At 42.0% G+C, this 24,503-nt stretch overlaps 1 protein-coding gene across 11 annotated transcripts in view; it reads right to left on the reverse strand.

Annotated features, from left to right (window-relative positions):
* Nucleotides 1-24,503, reverse strand: part of NPAS3 (neuronal PAS domain protein 3) — a 637,919-nt gene that overhangs the window by 114,363 nt on the left and 499,053 nt on the right. The gene's annotated exons all lie outside the window — the stretch shown is intronic.

Consider the following 24,503-nt stretch of genomic DNA (forward strand, 5'->3'; position numbering starts at 1 on the left):
AATAAAATACACAATAGAGACACAATTTAAACTTCCAAAATATAAAACCTCAAGAATTTAAAAGCTTAAAAAAATTAAAATGTAAAACTCCTGAGAAGCGTTCAGGGTGCAAAGGTCTCCTGAAATAAAACATCTGAAACTAAGCAGGAATGGTGCCTATCTAATTCTTGTGGGAGGGAGTTCCACAGTGCCTGCAACACTGAAGGTATGACTTCTCATTGGCATGAATTATGATTCTGTCCCAAAGCGGATTCCCAGCTGATGAAGCATTAAGGTCTCAGTAACAGGGTGCCAAGGTAACATCTGAATTAGTTAGCTGTGCAAGTTTGGTAGCAGTCTGAGGAGGCAAGACAGACTGCTATCCTTACCCCTCTTTTGGTCTAACAGATCTCAAGTTCCCAAGTAAAGAAACACATTAAATAACAGTAAAGACATATACAGGTAGAAAGCCCCAACAGGGTGTGGGGGCTAGTTACTGTATTGCTCAAAATGTCACATTTATGATACCAAGGCTCTTAGCAGTGGAGACTAAGAGGGCAAGTAGGCCGCTGTCCCACCAACCTTAGTTTGCTCTCAGCTGTTCACACCTACCTGCTTTTCTAACTTGCAGCCTGCCCAGGTTGGTAGCACTGCCTGTCAGCTTTCTCCTCCTTAAGTTTCTGCTCATTCTGTTATGTAGTGAAGTTTCACCCTGGGCCAGCAGGGGGATACTGTAGATAGTTTTCACTCAGGTCTGTAGATAGTTTTCACTCAGGTCCACATCAGTTATTTTAGGCGGGAAACTCTGGGTTGTTGTTGCTACAATGTAGACAGCCGGCTGCCTATAAAAGCAGGCCGGCTGAGCTGTTTGCTAGTCAGTTATATTCCAGCTTACAAAATAAAGAGCTGCTTTGGAGAAATCGCTGTGTCGTCTGCTATGTCAACCCACAACTTAACACATTCCTATATGCTCTCTGTAAAGAAGCACAATTTCCAGCACAAATTCTCGAATTTGCAGATCAGCTGCAGAAAACTTACCTCAATTTAGTAATGGCATGTGGTAGATAACGGGTGCCGATAATGAAAACAGTATAAGTGCTATCAGCAAGTGCTGATTTTTAGACGTGAGAGAGGAAAACAGATGAAGAAGGATAGGGCAGGGTTTTAGTAGCTGTGGCACAAGAAGCAGTTTTCTCTGAAACTATTCCTTGAGTGTCTGTTGACTCCCACTTCCCTTTCCCAGGCGCAATATTTTTCCCACCCGAGGGCAAAGCCTCATAAGGCTACATCACTACAACAAATAATGTGTCAATGAAGGTAAGGAAATAGCCTCAGCCCTCCTTAATTCACTCATTTGTTGGTAGAAATTTACTCCAGAGCAAATGAGATGTGGCTGGTTTCACATCCTTTAGAATGCCATTCTAGGGAACATGGGGTGCCCTATCTCCCTTTTCATCCACTTCTTACTCTAAAAAAACACTTTGGACTGTGTACTTCATAGAACATCTTCTCTAGTGCCACTGTAAATCTCACTGTGAACTGCCCTGAGACCTCTGGGTATAAGGCGGCATTTTAATAATAATAATAATAATAATAATAATAATAATAATAATAATAATAGAATTGTAACACAACCTGACACTCCACTCTTGCAGCACAGCTAACCACAGTCTTGGTCTCTTCTCTTATTGTTTATAGGTATGCAAACTAGACGCCACCAAACTTTACTCTAAAGCAGTTTTAAAGTATGTGTGCTAGGCAGAATATCTGAGGAATTTCAAGGAAAGCAAAAGGGCTTTTTGTCCTGTGTAATAAATAAGACAAAATGTCTCTGTGGAGTTTCACCGTTGTCACTGAATTTAGCCTAAAAGCAAAACATTACGGAAATTTGGAGGTTCCCCTTCATAGACTCATATAATTGTAGAGTTGGAAGGGACCATAAGGGTCATCTAGTCCAACCCCCTGCAATGCAGGAATCTTTTGCCTAACATGGGGCTTGAACCCACAACCCTGAGATGAAGAGTCTTATGCTCTACCATGAAGAAGTTTTAGGCACCTCCCTATAGACACCTCCCTAGATTAGGGAAATAGTTTTGTACTCGCAAAGGCCAAACATGAGACAAATTGGATCCTATTTTGCCTCCTCCTTGACATCACTTGGGGTGCAAGATGGCTTCCTCCTTTCTCCCTGCCATGAGTGAAACTCCAAACCTCTTCCTTTCTGGCTACTGATCTGTCAGTCTCCAAATTATCTCTCTGGCCCATCTGGTTTTGATCTAACAAGGAACGGAAGGAAGGAATTGTGGGTGGGAGGAAGAAACTGCAAGTTTTTGATGTTCATATTCTGAGCCAACAAACTAAAAGCTTTGGTTTCAGCTCTGCAAAAATGCGTAGAAATTTCAAGGGAAGCAGGAACATCTGAAGCTGTCATATGCCGGGTCAGAGTATTTGTCCATCTAGTCCAGTATTATCTATTCTGACTAGCAGTAGTTTTAGGCAGACATCTTTTTCATCACCTGCTGCCTGCTACTTTTAATTAAATATGCCAGGGATTGAAGCTGGGACCATCTGTATGGAGGTGGGAGGGCATATAGATTGGGGCTGCTAACAGATGAAGTGCTAATAATTGTATATGGAGAAAGTATCAAGGTGTATGAATCCATTAAGATATGAAAAAAATTGGAAAAGTGAAAAAAATTAAACTACGAGAAAAAAATTTAAATGCTAGCAATGTAAAAGCAGTGAGGAAAAAAAGCACTTCAAGGCTTTTGAATGAGAGAATGCAAAGAAATGAGAATAATACAGTGGTACCTCAGGTTAAGAACTTAATTCGTTCTGGAGGTCCTTTCTTTACCTGAAACTGTTCTTAACCCGAGGTACCACTTTAGCTAATGGGGCCTCCCGCTGCTGCCGCTGCGCAATTTCTGTTCTCATCCTGAAGCAAAGTTCTTAACCCAAGGTACTATTTCTGGGTTAACGGAGTCTGTAGCCTGAAGCGTCTGTAACCTGAACCGTCTGTAACCTGAGGTACCACTGTATGTTAAAAGCAGCACACATCAAGAAGAAGAAACTGCAGATTCTGGTAGCTACTATTTATGTTTTTTAAAAATTCAGAAATTATCTGCTTCTGATCCCAGTACCCAACTGACAACCACAATTCAAAGTGTTGGTTCTTGAAGGAGCATCTCCATGCCCATTGTTCAGCCTGGACACTGAGGTCCAGCTCTGAGGGCCTTCTGACGGTTCCCTCACTGCGAGAAGTGAGGTTACACGGAACCAGGCAGAGGGTCTTCTTGGTAGTGGTGCCCACCCTGTGGAACGCCCTCCCACCAGATGTCAAAGAAATAAACAACTATCTGATGTTTAGAAGATATCTGAAGGCAGCACTGTTTAGGAAAAATTTTAATGTTTGATGTTTTATTGTATTTTTAATATTCTGTTGGGAGCCATCCAGAGTGGCTGGGGAAACCCAGCCAGATGGGTGGGGTATAAATAATAAATTGCTGTTGTTATTATTATTATTATTACTACATGCTTGTTTAGTTCAGAGCTCCGACTTCAGTGTGCTTGGAATGGAACCTAGATCATCCCTCATTGAAAAACTCCTGGGTTGGATCCAAAGAACAGAGAGTAGAAGAAAAACCACTGCTAGCGTGGTTCCACAAACACTTGCACAATGGCTTGTATGATACTATCATCAGTTCAACAGTGGTTCTTGTACTTGCACAAGAGGCTGAAATGGGAAGTATCCAGTTGATGTAAACAAAACGAGGGATGCTGGATGCTTATTATTATACATTAATATATTTATTACTATGCTAGCCCAACATCTTTCTGCTTGAGGGAGCCTTCCTCGGAGGCTTATCTGTAGGGGGTGGGTGAACTGAACACCACTTGCTAACCCACATATAAAAACTTGTGCAAGTGGAAGAACATATTTGGATTTAACTTTGCTTTTCTCAGGCAATGTCCAAGGGCAGAGTGTAAAACTGTAATTGTCATATCAAATGGAAATGCTATTGATGTAGGTGACAATGGAGTTATAGACAGGAGAGAAGGCTACAAAAAGGAGTCTCAATATACAGGAGCAAGGGAAATGGCATATTCAAATAGCCTTCAACGTGCAGTGATAACAGCATTTAAGAGGAGGGAAGGTAGGGGTACCCCTGCCCATACGGGCCAGTCGTGTCCGACTCTAGGGTTGTGCGCCCATCTCACTTAAGAGGCCGGGGGCCAGCGCTGTCCGGAGACACTTCCGGGTCACGTGGCCAGTGTGACGAAGCTGCTCTGGCGAGCCAGCACCAGCGCAGCACACGGAAACGCCGTTTACCTCCCCGCTATAAAGCGGTACCTATTTATCTACTTGCACTTAGGAGTGCTTTCGAACTGCTAGGTGGGCAGGAGCTGGGACCAAAAGACAGGAGCTCACCCCGCCGTGGGGATTCGAACCGCCGACCATACGATTGGCAAGTCCTAGGCACTGAGGTTTTACCCACAGCGCAACCTGCGTGCCTCTAGGAGGGAAGGTACAAGATCCTTATTTCACTGTGTGTAGAGGAGTGTGAGTTTGTGTGCGTACCCACATACATGTGCATGGTGGTAACCTCTAACTACTTTGCAACTGTTCACGAGCACACTGTGGTATGATGGCCTGAACAGATAGAATCCACATGAGAATTCTTTGGTAAGCATACAAGTCCGTGCCAGACAGTTCTGCTTAGCCCAGCATAGCCATTGCTTAGCCCAGCATAGCCTGTTCAGGATTCCCTCCCAACGCGATCCCTCTTTAGTATCCCCTGGGCTGGCCAAGAAGACAAGCATCACATTTGCACCTGGACTGTCCACCTCAATTTATATTTGATAAAGAAAGAAACTACTTTTCTCTTGCAGAAAATCAGTTTAGTTCCTTTCATGATCGAATTTCTGTGTATTGCATTGGCTATAATACTAACTCTGTTGAAGTCAGGTTGGAAAACTCCCATTGACATCAATGGAGTCTAGACTATGCTTTAAATCTTTTTGATAGATTGACCCAAAGGCCTTGTCTTACTATCTTCCTATTTGTACAGTGCCTAGGCACTAGAAACAGCTAATATAACATTTAGTGCTGCAGTGGATTGTCATGGTGTTTGATTTTTTTGAGGCAAAACCTGTCATTTCAGAGACTGTGAAAAGGTCAACAAAATACACATTTTAAAAACCGGTTGATCTGCACTAATGGACACTAAAAGACTATAAAGTCTTATTACTGCAATATATATATACATATATATATATATATATATATATATATATATATACTGTATAAAAATGCCTAGACATTAAAAACCCTACAGCCCCCACTCTCGCTCCGGGATTTTTTTTGTCTTTTTCCACCTCCAAAACTCACAATAAAAATATGGGATGTGTATGTGTCAAGGGGGCACAAAAATTATCACGGATGTTGAACCCCACAGTTCAGCTCACCTTTAACAACAGTACATATACCACCAGACCGGGGTACTTCTTTCATTGCAAATAGCAGAATATAGGTAGGGGCAGAATTCTTTTAGTTGGCTTTGCAGTTGGCAACATCATCCTGCTATCTCTCGCTTCCATTCACCTATCACAGCTTACTTCAATTTAAGTGACAGGCACACAGGCAGCTGCTGATGCAGCTGGCTCTTTGGTGGAGGAAAAGGGTTAAAGGATGGTGTGTGTCCTCAACTCCTTTCAACTAACCCATTTCTATGCAGCATAATGGCTTTGAACTTTGATGCTATGTTGTATTCAGCAACAGCGCAGTAGCATCCGCCAGAAGCTGATGAAGAGGCTACTACTGCAGATTAATTTTCCACCATAACGTTGCATAGGAAGGAATCATGTAAAAGAACCAAAACCTCAACCTAAAAATATTGTTCGATTAACAAAACGTATTTGTTTTAACATGTTGTGTTAAGTAAGGGCCTTCCATGTCCTATTAAGACCCCAAAATGCTGGGAAGCTGCAGCTGTTAAACCCCCATACTCTTAACAGATGTATTAATTAGGGTATATGAATATGGTATCCTATCCTGTGGTTAGTTCCATCTTCATCACTGTTAGAATGGTGGCCTCAAGTCCCAGATTTGTTGACTGGAATACACACAGAGTCTGTGCAGCAAAGCTAAAAAAGATAAAGGTAAAGGACCCCTGACAGTTAAGTCCAATCGCAGACGACTCTGGGGTTGTGGCGCTCATTTCGCTTTCGCGAGGGAGCCAACGTTTGTCCACAGACAGTTTTCCCTGGTCATGTGGCCAGCATGACTGAGCCGTTTCTGGCGCAACAGAACACCGAAACCAGAGAAGCACGGAAACGCTGTTTACCTTCCCGCAGGAGGTATTTTTCTACTTATTTACCTACTTGCACTTTTTGGGGGCGTGCTTTCGAACTGCTAGGTTGGCAGGAACTGGGACTGAGCAACGGGAGCTCACTCCATCGCGGGGATTTGTACTGCGGACTTTCTAATGCCATCCACATAGATAGAATAACAGAATTGGAATGGACAAAATGCATTGAAAAACCAACGTTCCATGAGACTGGATAACAACACTGCAGGGTTGTCATACATTCTCTCTCAGCACACACCCCACCCCCACCCCACTCCTGAACAGTATAGGAATAGCACAGGACTACTTTGCAGAATGGACACAACTACCCTGCACTATGGATATAATGGTGAACTTAATTTAAGTTGGCTGGGATTTTTAAAAAAAATTCTACAAACTCTCTCACACTTTTTTTAAATGAATAAGAACTAAGTAAAAAGAGCATGAACTTCAAACATTGCTGAGACCTTTTGTTTTGAAAAAAAAAATGCTGACCTGTCACAGCTGCACTAAAACCCTGAATATCCCTTCCCACCGGTCACGGAGCAGCAATAATTTATCCATCAGCAAAGACTAATAATAATAATAATAATAATAATAATAATAATAATCAGAATGGACCAGGAAGTCCTTTCTGCAGGCATTTGGTGTGTTTTTCCATTCTTTATTATCTTTATGGCTTGCACTTTTCCTCTGCCCAAAGGTCAATCATAGCTGTGACTTAAGTCATTGGCTATGAATACTGACAGGTAGTAGTGCAGGATGGGTTTTAATGGGTAGGAGATGATCTACACGATCTGAAGAGAAACCAGAGGAGATGATGATATGTTAATTGCAATTCATCCCTCCAGGCACCCATGTGAGTGAGTTGAACAGAATTTCAAAACCCCATTCTTGGCAGCAAAATTAAAACCATAGGAATTAGACTGTAAAACCTCGTTTTCAGCAAATCCAGCTATGAAGTAAGCTGGCTTTCCCCTTCTTACCCCACTTAAGAAAGAATCAGGCAATGAAAGCAAAATACTATATTTACAGTATAACCAGCTTCAGGCATGCGCCTGAAGCTGCAACAAGCAGACGCATGTCTGCATCCAACACACACTGGTCAAATGAAGAGGGGAGAAGAAGTCCTATATGCTCCTTCCTCTCCAGGAGAGGAGGGGAAGTGACATCACACAGAGCTCTATCTACCAACTGTATCTCTATCTGTCTATCAGCAATACAGCTCTGGGGACTTGGCATCTTCTCATGCTAACTAGCAAAAATATGCATTTGTTATTTTTGGCTGCTAATCTCCCACAAGTACCAATATCATACCTCACAAAACAATTAGAAAGATTAATGCCTCCACATTATGCCTCCCATCTCAGCCTCCTATGTCTGAATCTGGGTCAGTTAATGGTCTAAACAGGCATCAAGTAGCATGGGTAGAAACTGGGCAAAATGTGGACAACCATGTAGTATGGCTACCGTATCAAATTCACACTCAGCCATGAAGCTCTCTCGGTGACCTTGGCATAGTCATTGCCCCTCAGTCTAACTTACCTCACAGGGTTATTGTGAGGATAAAATATGGAGGATGAGAACTACGTATGCTACACTGAGATCCTTAAGGAAAACTAACATATACATTTAATAAATAAATAACCTCTCTCTCTCTCATATATATATTATTCCCTCACAAAGCCACACTCACATAGGTACAAAACTCTTATTTTTCAATCAACACTCTGCATATCACCCAAACTCAACGTTCAACATTATATTCCGTTTTATTTCACTTTCCCTCACAACAAGTTCATACAATGCAAGGGGGGTGGGCAGAACACACTAATGAACTCTCATTCGCTAACATCTGCCACCAGGGCTGTGAGAGACAGCAACCGTAGCAACCCAGTAAGGAGATCCTGGCCTGTGTGGGGACTATCATATACAGTGGTACCTGTGTGGGACTATCATATACAGTGGTACCTCAGGTTATATACGCTTCAGTTTACAGACTCCACAAACCCAGAAATATTACCTCAGATTAAGAATGAGGTAATGCTTCAGGATGAGAACAGAAATCGTGCTCGAGCGGCACAGCGGCAGCAGGAGGCCCCATTAGCTAAAGTGGTGCTTCAGGTTAAGAACAGTTTCAGGTTAAGAACAGAGCTCTAGAACGAATTAAGTTCTTAACCCGAGGTACCATTGTAGCTGCTTCAGCAGCCAGGAGATTCAACCGCAAGATGGCAATTGTTGAAACATTGTAGAACGAGGGAAGATGTTTGTGTGTGTGTGGAGAAACTTATATATACCTTCGCCTTGCTGTAATGACTATTATATCATGTGTGTGTGTGTGTGTGTGTGTGTGTGTGTGTGTGTACACACACAGCAAACCGCCTTCAGAACTTCAGTTAGTAGGTGGGGTATAAATAATCATTTGAAGCTCAGGGGCCCTCCATCAGCTTTAGCTGGTGGCCCAGCTGTGCCCCTATCTGGGCAGGGATGGCCTAGCTTCTGTTGTTTACGCTCTGGTAGCTGCCAGGCTAGATTACTGCAACGTGTTATACATGGGGCTACTTCTGAAGAAGGTTCAGAAACTGGTGCAAAATTCAGCAGTCAGGTTGCTCACCGGGCAAAAATGGGTTTGAGCATGTAATGCCAATCCTGGCCCGACTACACTGGCTGCATCACTAAAGCCTGTTTTGAATGCAAGAAATTACAGGTGCGATCTGATGTAGATGTTCTGACATTATTAAATCCAGCAATTTTGTACTGAGTGGACACAGCACATAAAAGAGTTCGATTTACTTTAGGAGTCAAGAGACTGTTTGAATCATAGAGAAATCAGAATGTGCTAGTAGAGTGCATGGCTGGTGCTCCATGAAAAGTCTCATACAGGAGTACCCCCCTTTGCTAATAAGTAAAAGAAAATATTCAGGGGATTTTTAAAGATCATGATCTCAGGCAATAAGTCTATGGGGATCCTAGCGACATAAAAGATAGCTGGCGTGAGGAAGGCAAGAAAAGGAGAAAACAGATATAGAGAAAAAGAGGGGATCATTAAACAAGCAGAGCTCACATTTGTTAATATACATTTGGTAAGACTAATGGCATTTTGTTTTACCTTTCACAGCAATGTAATTTTGTGGGAGTGGGCAGCATTACTGTCACCTACAGGGAAGAGAATTCAATCTCTCACTGTTGGAGCGGGATGCTATTTACTGACTAAGAAATCTGCCTGCTGGCAAGGTTAGCAGCATTATTTTTGTACATAATGTGCATAATTAATTCTTGTGTGTGTGGACAATTTTGTGCTGCAAATAAAACTGTGGTCTTTTCTTGCCAGAATCCATAATAGTGAATCACTACAAGCAGGATCTTGATAGAGGATGTGAAAATAAAACCTACCAGTATAAAAGAAAAGGAGGGGAGGCAAGCAATGAGATTCTGTTCAAAGAGGTTGAATTGGATTTCAGAGGCAAATGGTAGGTTAATATGTCCTGCTTTTCTGTATTACAAGAAAAATCTGCTACAGTTTAAGGTATCTTGAAATAGGATTCTTGATACAACCTTCTGTAATAAAAATGTGCCAATAGCCTCAATTTTATCTGTGCACATCCTTAATTTACTGTACATAATTTGACCTCTTACATTTCCAATTTATGAGCATTAGGTGCATTGACTTTGGAACACAGTATGAAGCTCAACTTTAATATTTCTCTGAATCTTCCATTTTCCTTGTAAATATAAATTTGAACACACTATGTTTTTACGCAAAAGAACCCACAACTGCTAAGTTGCATAAAATGGTCACAAAGTTGTTTTTATTCAGTAAATAAAAAGACCACTTATCTGTTGCAAAGAAAGTCTACCTGTGAGGCTCACAAAATGGATTTGGGGAGTATTTGAAAGCAAAACAACTACAAAAGAGAGGAGGGAGAACATTTAGGAAATCATTCATCCACAAAATGAATTAATCTGCATTGCTATCAGTTAAATCACAGCCAGAATTTCAGATATCCCTGGTAAGATGCTTACTTAAGTTTTAGGAGCCTGGATATTGCTAATAGTAATTAGATTTCTTATCCACCCTTCATCATGAGATCCCAGGGCGGGTTACAAAAGTGTAAAAACACATTACTAAAAACCACTTAAAACAATTTACAATCAAAGGAATAGGATGGGTCCTAAAAACATACCCTATACCCAGTGGCGTAGCGTGGCAAGGCAAGTAATTTGCGCCCCCTAACCCATGGATTTGCGCCCCCTAACCCGTGGATTTGCGACCCCTAACCCTAACCCCCAGATGTTGCGCCCGGTGCGGCCGGCCCCCCCTGCACCCCCCACGCTACGCCACTGCCTATACCTCAGGTTTCAAAGAACAGGGTATAGAAACACACCTTCGACATGTAACAAAAGTTATAGGGGGCGCTGGCTATGTTGGCAGGAAAGAAAGAGAGAAATCATCATTTGTGCAGCAAGCAAACAAATTTTCCTAGCTCAAAGGTTTGTGGAATTTCTCCCCCTAGAGATCTTTATTTACTTGCAGGTTCCAAACATTCCATATCAATTCTGCTATCAAACACATTTTGATTTACCCTGCACAATCACTATTAAAATTCTTAAACTATTACATTTCATCATCATTCCAGCTACCAAATAAATTTACCAAGATGAACTGCCCATATTACAGTCATATACTGTGGTCTGTCCTAGCTACAAAAGTTCTTTATTAAAAGCTGCTGATATCTCTGCTAGCATAGCAGAACTAATACAATTTCACTTTTTCTTTGTATCTGTAATGGTTTCCCATTATCCTGATAAGTGGGCAGCCATTCCGCTTCTTCTCTTATTGATATAGCTGCAAAGAGGAATTAGATTTCACCATTTATGTAACAGAGATTAATTGATTAGATTATTAATTAAATATTCCATTAAATCCTCTTCTCTCTCTCTCTCTCTTTTTATAAAGCAGAGGAGTGTAACTCCTTAGGGTGTTCCCCCTACCCTTGAAATAATAAATAAGATAATGCATAACTAAACATTGTATCTAATCTAGTGAGGGATAATTGATCAACTAGGATGCTCTGCTATGAAAGACAGAATCATAACTCATGTCCCTAAAAAAATATCCATTGATTTCTCTGCACCACCTTTTCCCATTTTCTGCAACTATAATCAAGGTGGATACTGTTTCCTGTTGTCAAAAAAGCTTACGCCACACAGTGCTAACTTTAAATGGATATCATTTAAGTAAACATACAAACAATAGATTCCCTCATGATATTAAAGTGCTGCTGGCTTAGACCTAGAGGAGAACGTCCACCCATACAATGTTTCAGATAGATGGGTTAAAAATTAAAAAACGGCAAATGGCCTTTTAGGTAACCCATAATTAAAAGCAATTTTGAGTTGTCTTTTCAGGGAAACAACCCATGGGATGTATTTGCTACCTGTTTGACCTTCACGATTGTGAGTCCTTGGCAGTGTCAGTGACCCTCTGAACTGAATTCAAAACTAATCTCTAGCAGAGAAAGAGAAACAGAATTCATGCAAATCATATTAATTCCAACATTTCCCCAGTGAGCTGGGTATAAACTACAGCCTAATTAAATATTTTTTAACGATGTGAGTAATTTTTGCCAAGGGGCGGATTCAGGGGAAAATTTAATATGAGATCACAAAAGCTGTTCCCAGCGTTGATTCTGTAAATTAATGACTATCTGCCTTATGATAAAAACATGCTGCCAAGAATGAAAATGAAGTCAGCAAAGCTTGCTCTATTTGTCTAACAACCAAATATACAGGATGCAAAAGTTTAAAGGATATGGAAAATTTCCACTGTCTGCGTGTGATGTGTTCATGATAGAGATGCAGGATGCTGACAGCACAAAGCTGAACTCTATTTTACGAGACTGCAACTTTTATTGGTTATTCCTATGATAGTCCAACCCGGTATTATGGACTTCAGAAAGCCCGTGTCAAGCATTCAGATTATGATCCCCAAAAAATATTTAGCTGTTTACGCATTTCTGTCGCTAAGTGTTACTACATGCTTTTGAACAACTTTTAAGACACCACAGCAGCAAACTGGGCACTCAAATCTGAAGTAGCTCTGTTGATTTCATATGTTAAACTAAAAGAGAGAGAGTTAATGCCTTCACTGGGGTTATGCCAGAGAAAGTAATTCTGGTTGTGGACCAGATCCAGACACTCTTGGAGGACACTGATTTTCTAGATCTATTTCAGTTGGTGTTTAGGTCCTGTTTTGGCACAGAAACTGCTTTGGTCACGTTGTATGATGATATCTGTCGGGAGAGAGACAGGGGAAATGTGTCCCTGTTAATTCTCCTCAACCTCTCAGCCGCTTTTGATATCATCAACCATTTGATACCATCAACACAGGCTGAGACCCTACCTGCCTGAGGACTGTCTCGCCAGAGTGGTGCATGCTCTAGTTATCTCCCGCTTGGACTACTGCAATGCGCTCTATGTGGGGCTACCTTTGAAGGTGACCGGGAAACTACAACTAATCCAGAATGCAGCAGCTAGACTGGTGACTGGAAGCGGCCGCCAAGACCACATAACACCGATCTTGAAAGACCTGCATTGGCTCCCAGTACGTTTCCAAGCACAATTCAAAGTGTTGGTGCTGACCTTTAAAGCCCTAAACGGCCTCGGCCCAGTATACCTGAAGGAGCGTCTCCACCCCCATTGTTCAGCCTGGACAATGAGATCCAGCGCCGAGGGCCTTCTAGCTGTTCCCTCACTGCAAGAAGTGAAGTTACAGAGAACCAGACAGAGGGCCTTCTCGGTAGTGACGCCAGCCCTGTGGAAAGCCCTCCCACCAGATGTCAAAGAAATAAACAACTATCTCACATTTAGAAGACATCTGAAGGCAGCCCTGTTTAGGGAAGTTTTTAATGACTGATGTCTTGATGCAGGTATAGGCAAACTCAGCCCTCCAGATGTTTTTGGCCTACAACTCGCATGATCCCTAGCTAACAGGACCAGTGGTCAGGGATGGTGGGAATTGTAGTCCTAACACATCTGGAGGGCTGAGTTTGCCTATGCCTGTCTTAATATATTTTTAATCTTTTGTTGGGAGCCGCCCAGAGTGGCTAGGGAAATCCAGCCAGATGGGCAGGGTATGTATGTATGTATGTATGCATAAATAAATAAATAAATAAATACCATATTTTTCGCTCTATAAGATGCACCAGACCATAAGACGCACCTAGTTTTTGGAGGAGGAAAACAAGAAAAAAAAATATTCTGAATCTCAGAAGCCAGAACAACAAGAGGGATCGCTGCGCAGTGAAAGCAGCGATCCCTCTTGCTGTTCTGGCTTCTGGGATAGCTGCGCAGCCTGCATTCGCTCCATAAGACGCAAACACATTTCCCCTTACTTTTTAGGAGGGAAAAAGTGAGTCTTATAGAGCAAAAAATATGGTATATCTTTCTGGAGCAGCTGTCTGAGTTGGGGTGAGTGGCACTGCTTTGCAGTGGTTCTAGTCCTGCTTGGATGGTCGTTTCCATAGGGCGATGCCTGCAGTTTGTATCCCATGTAAACCAATGTATTAGTTTGTCTCTCACTAGGTATTTATATATAGCCTTCATCACAATAGTATCTCAAGTGCTCATTTGAAGCAAACTCTCTAAGCATTTTCTCCTCCGGACAGTAACATACACACAGCTTATGAGCCCATGATCAGCACAAGAAAAACCAGCAAAACAGCTTGGTCTCAAATTTTATTTTATCATAATCTGGAAATTAAACGGCATATGGTTTGTGATTGTGGGACTGATTTTTTAAATACTGTATACAGTATATCCATCTGAGCTGTGCTTTATTCCACCCAGGTTCTTGTTATTATTTTAGGAAGCATTTGTTAAGAGGCAGAGTGCCAGATGCTAAAAATAAAATAAAATGTTGATTACTTTCAATTTAACCAGTGAAAGATTGGTCTCTCGTTTTGACTTGAAGACAATAGTAATGTAAAGAGCCAACAAAATAACACCTGAACATTTCAAATCAGTGCAAGATGACAAAGGAGCCAGCTAGGATTCTGGTAGTGGCCTGGTCAGAAAGGCACTGCAACACAGAGAGGCTTGCTACTCTGTTTATTTTAATTTGTTACAGTGTGGGCCACAGAGAATGAATTTATAGCCTTTCAATTAAAAGGTCATTCTCCGTTAAACAGCATACTATTGCCTCATTATAATCATAAAATTAGCTGGGAAAGACTGGCATGAGGAGTACAGAAAAGCCACTCACAGAGTTAAGAAGGCGCTCATAACAAATGGGAACACAGAATTTTACATAAAAGACCATTTTAATCATGGATATGGTTCACCTTATGCAAAATGTTTCTGCTTTGTCATTCTGTGGTCTCTGGGTGGGTGTCCCTGGGGCAACAGGATCCACCAGATCTTCCATGCTCAGAGAGGGAGATCCAACATCAAATGCCTTCCCTTTGCTGGTGCCAAAAAGCCAGATGGGTGGGGATATTATTATTATTATTAGCTGCATGTATATATTATTGTCTGGAACTGTATTACTGAAGCCTTATTTTCTACAATAGTAAACTATTTTGGACCTTAAACTGCCTCTGCGTAGTAGCTGGAACTGGGGGCAACTTCTGCTACATGGCTATATAAGCTCAGATTCCCAACCATCATCGTATATGCTAGTACAGTGGTACCTCGGGTTACATACGCTTCAGGTTACATACGCTTCAGGTTACAGACTCTGCTAACCCAGAAATAGTACCTCAGGTTAAGAACTTTGCTTCAGGATGAGAACAGAAATCGTGCTCTGGCAGCACAGCAGCGGGAGGCCCCATTAGCTAAAGTGGTGCTTCAGGTTAAGAACAGTTTCAGGTTAAGAACGGACCTCCGGAACAAATTAAGTACTGAACCCGAGGTACCACTGTATAAGCAGGCCTCTTTACCCTGCTGAGTAGCAGGGACAGCCCTGAGGACTGTCACAGCGGGCCACACTAGCTGTGTCTGGCTTCACCAAAAATTCTGCAGCATGGTCAGCTCGCCCATGAGGTGGACTGGGAAAGCCACCTAAGCTGGTACAACTGCAAGAACATCACCCCTGCCCACCCCACTGGTGGAGGAGTGTTGGGGGCAGCAGGGGCAGCTTTCAGCAAGATTCTGCAAGATCTCACAGAAATCTCATGGGATCTCATTAGCTCCAAGAGATCTGGATGGAGCCCACTGCCACACAATCCTGTTTTGCCTCAGACGGTAAAACGGGACATGCCAGCTGTGTTCTGGTTGGTTAGCAAACACTAATCATGCAAAGCAGGGCAAAAAGTGAAGGAGATAAATTGCAACCATGGCTGCTGTAATATGCTGCAAAGGAGGGGGGGCGGTATTTGTTTTGTTTATATAGTTTGTGGTTTTATATTCTGATTTTGTTCTGTGAGCCACCCTGAAACCTCCAGGTATGGGGCGGTACAGTAGTACCTCGCAAGACGAATGCCTCGTAAGACGAAAAACTCGCAAGACGAAAGAGTTTTTCGTTTTTTGAGTTGCTTCGCAAGACGAATTTCCCTATGGGCTTGCTTCGCAAGACGAAAACATCTTGCAAGTTTGTTTCCTTTCTCGTAAAACCGTTAATACCCAGGGTGCATTGCTTGAAGAGGTGCAGTTGCGACTTGACTTCGAGGAGCAACTCATAGCACGTGGTGTGGTATCCGTTTTTGAGGTTTTTGAGGACTTTGAGGACTTTTCCAAAACTTCTTTTGCAGCCATTTGGTAAGTTAAACTTTTAAAACTTTTTTGGGGGGTTTTGGATTCTGGGTTGGGGTGTTTGGAATTCAAGGACTTGGTGTTGGGGAGGGGTTTGCAAGAATCTGGAAGCTTGTGTGTGTTTTTTCTGCATTTTTATGATTTTTTTGTGACCATTGGGCCACTCTGCTGTTTTTTTAAAAAAATTCTGGGTTTGAATTTCTGTGTGGTGGGTGGCTGGGGGAACAGTTGGGGAGGGGTTTGCAAGAATCTGGAAGCTTGTGGTTTTTTTCCTGCATTTTAATGATTTTTTGTGACCATTGGGCCACTCTGCTGTTTTTTTTTAAAAAAATCTGGGTTTGAATTTCTGTGTGGTGGGTGGCTGGGGGAACAGTTGGGGAGGGGTTTGCAAGAATCTGGAAGCTTATGTGTTTTCTAGGAGGTTTGGTGCTTTTGAATTTTTTGGATGTGACGCACTGATTTTTTTTTGGGGGGGGGGTTGCGAAGGTTGGAGCTGTGCTGCCATGGGACCCAAGAAGACTGCTGCTGCAGAGGCCGGCGAGAGGAAGAAGGAGAAGGTTACGCTGGAAATGAAGAAGGAGATCATCCAGAAGCACGACGGTGGAATGCGTGTGACAGACCTCGCCAGGGAGTACGGGAGGAATCCATCGACCATCGGGACCATCCTGAAGATGAGGGAGAAGATCCTTGCGACTGATGCAGCCAAGGGAGTCACCAGGATCGTGAAGAACCGCCCAGCTGTTCTGGAGGAGGTGGAGAAGTTGCTGCTCATCTGGTTAGAAGAGAAGCAGCGTGCAGGGGACACAGTGACTGAGGCCGTCATTTGTGAGAAGGCCAAGGCCTTTCACGCAGACCTCGTCCGGGAACAGCCAGGAACCTCAGGCGAGCCAGAAGTCTTCAAGGCAAGCAGAGGTTGGTTTGACCGGTTCAAGACAAGATCTGGAATCCAAAGCGTGGTCAGGCATGGAGAGGCTGCCAGTTCTGATGTTCCTGCGGCTGAAAACTTTGCAGCGGAGTTCCTGGAGGTTGTGAAGACGGAGGGCTACGTTCCACAGCAGGTCTTCAACTGCGACGAGACCAGGCTGTTTTGGAAGAGGATGCCCAAAAGGACTTTCATCACTCAGGAGGAGGCCAAGTTGCCTGGCCACAAGCCCATGAAGGACCGTCTGACCCTGCTCTTCTGTGCCAATGCAAGCGGCGACCTGAAGATCAAGCCCCTGCTGGTGTACCACTCGGAGAACCCACGGGCCTTCAAGAAACACAAGGTCGACAAGGAGCAGCTGAGTGTCATGTGGCGATCCAACAGTAAGGCTTGGGTCACACGTGTGCTGTTTTTTGTTTTTTTAAATAATATTTATTAAAGTTTCAACAATTATAGAAAGAAAAAATAAACATACCACATTAAACAAAAACAAAACAACACACCACAATATAAAAAAGAGAAAACAACAACAACAACAAAGAAATAAAACCCATTAAACAATAACAAAAACGCAAAAAAGAAAATGCATCAGATCTCCTCATTCCCAAATCCTTTATATCCTTCCTGCTAAAATCATATAATATTGTTCCAACATCCTTCTAACAGATATTAATTTTACAGTGTTTCTGTAAATAATCTTTTCCACTTTTTGTTCTGTAATTTATCTTAATATAATGTAACTTTACTTTCCCTCCTTTCACCAATTAACAGTCTATTTTTCCTAAACTCTTATAACATTTCTGCTAAAACCACATAACTTCATTCCAACATCCTTCTAACATTCATTAATTTTACAATGTTTCTGTAGATAGTCTTTAAATTTCTTCCAATCTTCCTCCACCGACTCTCACACGTGTGCTGTTTGTGGACTGGGTCAATCTTGCTTTTGGCCCTGCTGTCAAACAGTACCTGCTGGACAACGACCTGCCGCTGAAGGTTTTGCTTCTGATGGACAATGCTCCTGCTCATCCTAAAGGCCTTGAGGAGGACTTGTTGGAGGAGTTCAGCTTCATCAGCATCATGTTCCTGCCGCCTAACACCACACCACTGCTCCAGCCGATGGATCAGCAGCTCATCGCCAATTTCAAAAAACTCTACACCAAGGAGCTTTTCAGGCGATGCTTCGAGGTGACTGATTGCACCAACATCACCCTGCGGGAATGCTGGAAGGACCACTTCGACATCGTCACCTGCTTGAAGATGATCACCACGGCCTGGAACGGGATCAGCCAGAGAAATTTGAATTGCGCTTGGCGCAGCCTGTGGCCGGACTGTGTGGCACCAAGTGACTCTGATGCACCAGAGTCAACAGTGGTGCAGGACATTGTTTCCTTGGGGAGGACCATGGGCCTGGAGGTCACAGAGGAGGACATCAGCAAGCTGGTGGAGGAGCACGACCACGAGCTGACCACCCAGGAGCTGGTCGAACTGCAGGCAGAGGCTGCGCAGGAGCAGGCCTCGCTGGAAGAGGAGGAAGCAACTGAGGAATGGCTGTCCTCCAAAGAACTGAGGGACATTTGCCTGAAGTGGAAAGATGTGCAGGCTTTTGCACAGCGGCACCACCCTGACAAGGACCTGACACATGACCTTGCGAACACTTTTGATACGAGGGTCATGTCGTCTTTCAGGGAGGTGCTGAAAAGGCGGATGAAGCAGCAGACCATGGACAGGTCCTTCAGCAAGAAGCAAAGAGTGGAAGAGGAACCTTCTTCGAGTTGTCCCCAGAGTCTTAGAAAATGTACTGTACACTTTGTTGATTTTTAAATGTTTTTAAATGTTTAGAAACTTAATTTATTGTTCCTTCAATTTTTGAAATGCTCTTTACAGTATGTGTGACTTTAAAGAGCAGTTAATAAACTCTTTTTGTACCAAATTTGGCTTTGTTTGGACTTTTTTTGACCATAGGAACGCATTAATTGATTTTCAATGCATTCCTATGGGATTTCGTGCTTCGCAAGACGAAAAATTCGCTAGACGAAAAAACTCGCGGAACGAATTAATTTCATCTTGCGAGGCACCACTGTATATAAATTGAATTTATTATTAATAATAATAATAATAATACACACATACACACCCCACAGCCAAAAGCCTGTGCAAGTCTTCCAGATCTGTGATCCAGCATTTATCAAGTACCCCTATGAAGCCCCTTCCCTTATTAGAGGGAATTTCCACAGCCCATAGGGAAAAGAAGATAACTTATAACACAGACTTGAAAAAATTGGTTAAAATGGGCAAATTGAAAATGTAATCTTCTAAATGAAAAGAGTAAATTTGTTTCTAGTTCTGTTTTTTTCAGTCTGGGAAACAGAGTCTGTCCTTAGGGGACATTACTGAATTGTGCTAAGAGCAGGCTCCATTTTAAAAAAGTGCAAAGGAAAGACATTTGTGAGGAAAATAAGACCAACATAATATTCACAAAGAAACAGTTCAAGATGAAAGAGAAGGCGGTGCTTGTGGTCATGTGCTACCTGCAATAATTGCAGACAAACAATCTTCCACTCCTGGAGAATCATCTCTTCTTGAGTTACCTTGTATTAAGCATCCACCACAACATGATATTTCCAAGACCTTTTATAGCTGCCAGGCTGCTGCATTGGGCCTGCACTGCCAATGCAGATAGACTGAAAGGACCAGAAATAGTAATAGAAACACTGTAGGTGTTGGAATATGAACAAACCCTTGACAAAAGAAGATGATTTCATTGTGGTTATGAGAAAAAGACAAGACAATATTTTGTGTGTACGTATTACCCAGCTAATTACATCCCCAGAATGATTACGATTTACTGATTTACACAGGCTGGGAAGTGTTAAAAAAATGTATTAAAAACCTACTTTTTATTAAGAAGTGCTTTCATAGATATCTGGAAAGCAGCAAAGTGGGGGTGCAACTGTCTAGTCAGAAAGCATGTTGTCAAAAAGTACATGAGCATGACTAGCGTCAAAAGTCTCCAGGGCCTGTCAAAACTAGATATATGCCAATAAAGTGGAGGGAATCTGAGATAGGCTGTAAAAGATTAAGAGACTGGAGCAGCTGATTTATGAGCAAAGATTAAAATCTACATTGCAACTTGCACCTCTGCCTAATGATAACTGCAAAAATGGGTGGCAGGCCTGATGCGGAAGTTCATCTATCCACTTTAAACTGGCTGGAGATTCCCCTGTGAGGAAGACGAATCTTCCATGAGAATTCCCTTGCTGATGTTAGTTCAGTTAGTGCAGCTAGATGCAATTATATGTGAATGTTTCAGCATTCACTACAAACTCCACCGATTTCAATTTCAATTTCCGAAGACTAAGGTTTTTGTAACCAGGTGGGAAAAGAGCAAAGTTGCCCAACAGCTACAACTAACTTGTACAGTTTTGCCTCTCTATCTCTCTTTTACACACACACACACACACACACACACACACACACACACACCTTATTGGGGAAGTGTGTATGACTTAGATAAAGCCAGTCATTTGGGTCTTTCACACCCAATCCACCCACCAATATGTTATGTAGCACAATGGAATATTACATAGAAAAAGAGGCACCGGAACTCACCCTGAACACCTCCCTTGTTCTCTTATAATGGCAATGGCGCCTACTTGAGAGGTGCCAGAACTGATTTCTGGCAAGATCTATCTGGAAAAAAGTCCTGATTACAGGGAGGAGGCAGCCATACAGTGTGTATGTGTGCATGTAGGTGTGTAAAAGGGGGCTATCTATGATAATTTAATTTTTACGAATGGATATATTAGGGCCAGGCAACATGAAACAAGAAGCCTGCATTGAATAAACCATGGTGAAGATTAAAATACTTTTCATTTTAGCTGCATATAGCATGGAGAATGATCAACCCTCAGAACCAGTTCAGTCATTCTTAAGTCAGGGCTGCCCTGGAGGCCAGAATGCAAATTTTGAGCAACTGCAGGGCTTGGACCCATGTTTCCTATGTCATGGGGGATGCAGGTGGCGCTGTGGGTTAAACCACAGAGCCTAGGACTTGCCGATCAGAAGGTCGGTGGTTCGAATCCCCGCAATGGGGTGAGCTCCCGTTGCTCGGTCCCTGCTCCTGCCAACCTAGCGGTTCGAAAGCACGTCAAAGTGCAAGTAGATAAATAGGCGGGAAGGTAAACGGCGCTGCTCTGGTTCGCCAGAAGCGGCTTAGTCACATGACTGTACAGCGGCTCCCTTGGCCAATAAAGCGAGATGCGTACAGCAACCCCAGAGTCGGCCACAACTGGACCTAATGGTCAGGGGTCCCTTTACCTTTACCTTCCTATGTCATAAGACCCAGCAGAGGGCCTCCCTTTGGTAGGGTGCTCATGTCTGAGCAGACCACCTAAGAACAATTCCGGCAAGGAAAGCCTGGGAAGAGTATGATACCAGTTCCATCTGCCCCATTCCCCACTCTATTCCATTTGATAGCTTTCAGATTTGAATTCACATGACTGAAGACTCCAAGATTTCTGTAAGTTTATGAAAAAGAGGCTACAGTTAATGACAATTTATTCCTATTTTGTCTAAATTCTATAGAGAAAATTACATCCACTAAGTACCCAGTGACTACTTAGAAGAATATTTGGCTCTGCATCCATTTAGCATTTTGAAGGGGGGGGGGAGGACAAAAAACAAATGAATGAAAACAAAAACAAAATGAATGAAAATTTACCAAGGAAAATGGAGCAAACATATTTTTTCTTTGATATCCTTAAATCCAACCCTAAATAAAATATGAACCAAAAGTTTTGCAATGCAGTTTCCAAGCAAAATATTTGTACAAAATGCATACATTAGGGGAAAGTGTGCATTAAAATACATATATTAGTGATAATAATACAACAATGCATAATACTAAGCAAAATTTCTTGCAAGAATGTGTATATTAGGAGGAGTGCACACTTAAAATGCTGACTAATTTCCGTGATGAAATCACAAACTGAACTTGACAAATGAGAAATTGGTACGAGAAATTGAAAATGAGGATATGGACAAGCTGGAACGTGTGCAGAGGAGGGCTACCTTATGAGGAACAGTTGAGGGCATTGGGTATGTTTAGCTTGGAAAAGAGGAGACTGAGGAGATACAATACCCATCTTCAAATATCTTAAGGGCTGTCACATGGAGGATGGAGCAAGATTGTTTTTTCCTGCTCTGGAGAAAGAAAGGAGATTCCGACTTTCTGAAAATAAGAGCTATTCAACATTAGAGCGGACTCCCTCAGGAGGTTGTGGACTCTCCTTCCTTGGAGGTTTTTAAGCAGAGGTTGGGTGGCCACCTGTCATGGGTGCTTTAGTTGAGATTCCTGCATTGCAGGGGGCTGGACTAGATGACCCTTGGGGTCCCTCCCAATTCTATGAGAGAAGCTGAAACTGACAGATTCATCCACCCCCGGAGGCTGCCAGAGATTATTTATTCATTTATTTAGACAATTTATATACCACTTAATTACAGTCATCTCTAAGCAGTAGACAAGTAACTCAACTCAATAAAAAATAAAAATCAGTTAAAACTATAAAATCAGAATTCAGTGAAAAACATACAAATGTATGTTAGGTAAAACTATTGGTTCATCTAGCCCAGTGTTGCCTATTTAAAATGGCGGCGATTTGCCTCTCGATCTTCCTCATCTACCTGGGGATGCTGTGGCCCCTCCCCACAGGCTGATGAGTTAGAGACAGAGCAGTGTGCTGGGAAACATAATTACAATACAGAACAAGTTGCTTTACACAATTACAGTACATAATGCTATCCTGTTCTACATTTCAATACACGCCAGACAAATTAATAATTTGTCAGATTTCAAGTTTCTTGGAATATTCATTTCAGCCGAATAGGAGCAGCCTCTTTGGTAGGATAATGAGCCTTCAAAACGTGCCATTCTGAAAGTGTTAATTATATTTATGGGGATTTTTCATGAAGGAAGCAGAAAGTGTCTATAAATAGCCTAGAGTTTTCTCCTTTCTATTTGTTTTATGAAGTGGAGTTTAGAAACATCATCAACATACTTTTTTATTAGCCATAATGGATTGCTAGAGTTACAAGGATGTACAATAAACCTGTTTAAATATTCACTTCTCAGCCATACATTACTGCAAAATTGCTGCAGATTTCACTCATGAATCCAAAGACTAGGCCGTATGCTCTTTTTCCATTTGTTGTTTATTGGCAGAATACAGCATTTGTACAGTGAGGGGGGAGGGGGGCCCACCAGGCGTGAATCTTTAAACAGGTTTTGCTTTCCCCCCCCCATGTCATACTAACTGCAGCAATCCATTATGCATAATAATAAGAGTGCATTGGTACCGTTTCAAAATCCCATTCGATAAGCAAAGAGAAAGATGAAACTTCAACTCCTTGATGTTTTTAGTGATTGTTACTTATGCCTTTTACTTTTTAACTCATGGGGAATAAATCTATTACCATTTTCCTCACAGTACTATAAAAATCACATGTAATAGTATCTGCATTAGATCCATGAAGTATAGAGCACACTATTTCTGTATCTAAGCTATCTTCATTTAATTGTTCAAGCCAGACACAGTCTTAAGGCAAGGAGGACATATGAAATGTATACTATAAGACATTCTGTTACACCTTATTTTGCTGTGCTGTCCAAATGCTAAATTATTTTTAAATGAAGTTGAGGTTTGAAATAACACAGCTAATGGGTGGTTGTTGGAGCCTTTTTATTTATTTCTTGCTTAAATGTGACTGTAAAAAATGTAAATATTGCATAGGCATTACTTCCTCAAACCATCTTCTTATTTTAAAGTATTACCAACTGAGATTTTATAACTATGGAAGAGTTCCACAGAAATTCAATTCCAATCAGTTCATCGCTCTCAGTACCTGTTACAAAAGCCTCTTAGTAGGACATAATAATGAAATGTAAATATGTTGAATAAAACGATTGCGTTAAGGGGAACTTTAGTTTGCATGGAGTGTGTTTGGTTGATTGACATCCTACTTTGGCAGAAAAAAATCCATATATGTTTAAGTAGAGAGCTATTAAAATGCTTCCATGTACCTCTTGGAAAAACCTGGCCAGTGGTGGAAATAGCACCATAGCAGCAGTAGGTTATGATCACCCTGGGTCAATTAGTTAGGGCATATCTGATTGCGGAGAAAGCATTTCTATGCAGATTTCTGTAACCATATACACAAATAAGCTACTTCAAGGGGCAGTTCTAAATCCCAGGTTGCCTGTGTGCCAATTACCTGGTTACACAGAACTGCAAATACCATATACTCTGTTGCACTGACAGAGCACAGCTGTCCCTACATCCAGGTACCTCCTAACCCACAACAGGTGATCATGGCTAATGGAGATTACATGGGTGAAAATCTGTTCATCTGCAGAAAGAGGTTATATGAATAGAACTGTTCTCAAAGTTCTGTGTTTCAAGACTGCTATTTACAGCAGAATATTTAATTGCCACAAAATCCAATCG

This window comes from Podarcis cretensis, assembly GCF_951804945.1.
Source record: "Podarcis cretensis genome assembly, chromosome: 1".
Lineage (NCBI taxonomy): Eukaryota > Metazoa > Chordata > Lepidosauria > Squamata > Lacertidae > Podarcis > Podarcis cretensis.